The sequence below is a fragment of the Cydia strobilella genome, chromosome Z (genome assembly GCF_947568885.1).
Source record: "Cydia strobilella chromosome Z, ilCydStro3.1, whole genome shotgun sequence".
NCBI classification, from domain to species: domain Eukaryota; kingdom Metazoa; phylum Arthropoda; class Insecta; order Lepidoptera; family Tortricidae; genus Cydia; species Cydia strobilella.
The window spans coordinates 37,530,697-37,534,640 of record NC_086068.1 but is presented as its reverse complement, the minus strand read 5'-3'; positions in this window follow the sequence as shown (position 1 = coordinate 37,534,640).

Below are 3,944 nucleotides of genomic sequence, written 5' to 3'. Positions count from 1 at the left end.
AATTAAACTTATTTGCTATGATATAATTTTTTTATTTACTCGCACAATGCATAGTAAAACATTGTATGATACACGTGCGTAAAGATGGTTTCCGACTCGTATTCCTTTATACACTCGTCGGGAATCATACACTTTCCGCACTTGTTGCATAAATAGCTATTGTTTTACAAGGGGGCAAAGTTGTTGTTTAACCTCTCGTGCTAATATTGATACCCGAGCAAACGAAAGATTTCAAAATTGAACCACGAGCGTAGCAAGTGGTTCGAAAAATTGACTCGTGAGCGAAGGCACGAGGGTTAAACAAATTTTGCCACCGAGTAAAAAACAAATTTTTTCACCACACTAACACAAGGAAAATACTAACTGTAAAATATCAAATAAAATGAAAGCAACTCGATTCAAAATGAATGTTATTACATATTTATCATTCAAAATCATCATTTAAAAGTCAATTTTACCAGCAAACATAAGAAAACAACTCAAAATTTGCATCAGATTACTTTACACACGTAAATAAAATGCAACTTTCTCATCAGTTGTTAGGGTTCCACCTGTCTGTCACCAGGCTGTATTTCATGAACCGTGACAGCTAGACAGTTGAAATTTTCACAGATGATGTATTTCTGTTGGTGCTATAACAACAAATACTAAAAAGTACGGTGCGCGAGTCCGACTCTCACTTGGCCGGTTTTGAATAATCAAGAGAGCCTTCATCATCATCATCAGCGCTACTTATCAAATTGGTGGTTTTCGAGAGAAAATGCTCGAGTTGCTTAAGAAAACACCCAAATCACCATACATGTCCCTTAAAAAGTTGAGGAGTTCCCTCAATTCCTCATGGATCCCATCCTCAGAATAGCACCAGATTAATGTGGGACCACCTTGGAGGTAGTTCCTTTCAAACAAAAAAAAGAATTGTTCAAGTCGGACCTCGGGTCTCGGAGTAATCGCTGAACATCCTACATTAAAAAAATCATCATCATTAGGTCCACTTCATCAATTTGGACATTTTTGAGAGAGAAAATGCTCAAGTTGCTTATGAAAACACCCAAATCACCATACATGTGCCTTTAAAAATTGAGGAGTTCCCCTGAATTCCTCAGGGATCCCATCATCAGATCAGACCCAGATTAATATGGGACCAACTTGGAAGTAGCTCCTTTCGAACAAAAAAAGAATTACTCAAATCGGACCACGGGTCTCGGAAAAATGTCGCTAACATTTGTATAGTGCAAAAAATAATAAGTGAAAAAAATGAAAATTAATGCAAATGCGGATGTATTTATTTATTATCTATATATTTCTATAAGCTTTTACCTCCAAAATACTTTATTTTCGAAGTTATAAACCATACGTAACCTAACCAAATACTTTCCAAATTTCATCAATTTTCCGATGTTTTCATTACTAATTTTTGTTACCTGGTTAATGCTTATTTTTCCAGATTTTTAACAATGACATTTTGACAAGAGAGAAACCTAACCTATTACAATATTTACATGCCTAACTTAAGTTTCTTTATATTTCTGCTAATAATAATGACTAAATCCTTTCTTAAACTTATATAACAATTGTTTTCAATAACAATTTACAACAATTAAGCTGAGATTCCTAGATTTTTATCTTCAACATTTTGACAAGAACCTAACCTTTCCTTATTTATTTATTTATTTATTTATTTATGTTAAGGAGAACCAACAGCTATACACTTACAATAAACAACAAGATTAAAACAGGAAGCCAATTACAGGAACTCACAGGTAGTAACAAAATATTCAATTTTAAACTAATGCTAACACTTACGCAGACACACAGTTATAGGTAAGTACAATATTTACATGTTTAACTTAAGTTTTCTGACATTTACGCTACTAATTATAGTTAAAACTATTGCTAAAGCATATGATTTAAACTTCCACAGCAATAATGAACATCAATAATGTCTTAACTCTATGATTTTGACATTTAAAGCCTCCTTGTTCATTTCTTACCAAATAAAGTTCAAATAACCATTTTTCTCAAACAATTGCCTGACTATTCTTACAAAGTTTCATATAAATCAATTGAAATAAGCTGCTTATAACATCTTACGTTCCCTTAATCTTACTGTGAATATCAGAATTCGTTATTTTCTACATTTAGACTAGAGGCAAATTAAACAAAAGTCGTCTCCTTCATGATTTTCGTAGACATCTCTTCTAAATACCTAAAACTGGTATGGATGTGTTCCTCGTGGTCTTCAGAATACGAATTGACCAGTTTTAGTTTATGGAGGGGGGAACGGGTCGAGAAAAAGGGGGGCAAAGATGGCGGCCTACCATCATTGATATTTGTTCACATCTTGAGTCCTATGGGACCAATTGGTTCGTGTGAGGTATCGTTTGAAAGAATATTAAGCGTGCTATAATTGTTTCTAAACAACTATAGTCATAACCGTAGTCGTTTACAAAATATTTTAAAATATATGATTTTTTACCGTGCATGGAAGTAAAATAAGTACTGATAAAACATGCTTCTAACTCAATAAATTATAAATTTACCGCAATTAATGTTATTACAAAATATACGGGATATTTCATTAGCTTCCAAAAATATAAAATTTGCCGTATATTTTGACAATACATTTATTGCGGTAAAGTTATAATTTATTGAGTTAGTAGCATATTTTAGCAGTACTTATGTCCATGCACGGTAAAAAACATATGTTTTCAATTCTTTTGTAAATGACTACAGTTACGACTACGGTTATTAAAACATAATTATAGCACGTTTAATATTCTTCCAAATGGTATCTAACACCAATTAATCAGTAAAATAGAACCCGAGAAATAATGAAAAGTTGACGTCGGTCCCCCGCCATTTATGTGTCCGTGCGTGGTGACCCATGCTGAACAGAAATCGTCTTAACTTGGTTATATAAAATCATACACCAATAAAACTTATATTTTTGGAAAGCTCATAAAATATCTTGTATATTTTGTAATGACATTAATTGCGGTAAATTTATAATTTATTGAGTTAGAAGCATGTTTCTCAGTACTTATGCCATTCATGCACTGTAAAAAATCATATATTTTAAAATATTTTGTAAACGACTACAGTTATGACTATGGTTATTTAAAAATAATAATAGTACGTTTAATATTCTTTCAAACGACACCTCACACGAACCGATCGGTCCCATAGGACTCAAGATGTGAACAAATATCAATGATGGTAGGCCGCCATCTTTGCCCCCCTTTTTCTCGACCCGTCCCCCCCTTCATAAACTAAAACCGGTCAGTTCGTATTCTAGAGACTACGAGGAACACATCCATATCAGTTTTAGGTATTTAGAAGTGATGTCGACGACTTTTCTCCATACAGGCCGGTTTCCTCCAGTCTAATTCATATGCATACAAAATATCATTGATTTTCTAAAACCGATTTTGCTCTTAATAGTATCTTTTTGACTTTCAGTTCCTTACCTAGACATTAACTACATAGAAAACACATAATATGTTTCCCCATTTAAACAGTTCCTAGCCAGTAATAGTTCCCATACCTGAGTCCATTCAATAATCCCGCTTATAACTATTAATAATAATTGTATTCTACAAACTCCTATTTAATAAATGTCTATATAATGACCCATTTTACATAAGAATCATGTAATTCAGTTCTCTAGTTTTCCAGTAATTAACAAGATTAAGTTTCCATCTTTTTATGCGCATTCCAGTGCCTCTTATAGTTTCCAAATAAAGATTATTATGCTTAAGCTGTCATATTTCACATCCCTACAATATGTTTATTTGGTATTTATATGTTTATTTATACTTTCTAGACGACTTCAGGCTAACAACAGCACCCTGGCACTTTTGTAAGAGGAGGACCAAAGTTCCTTTCAGGAAAACGGATATCTCCCTTCCCTTGCCTTCCTTCCCTTAAGCGTAGAAAGAATTTAC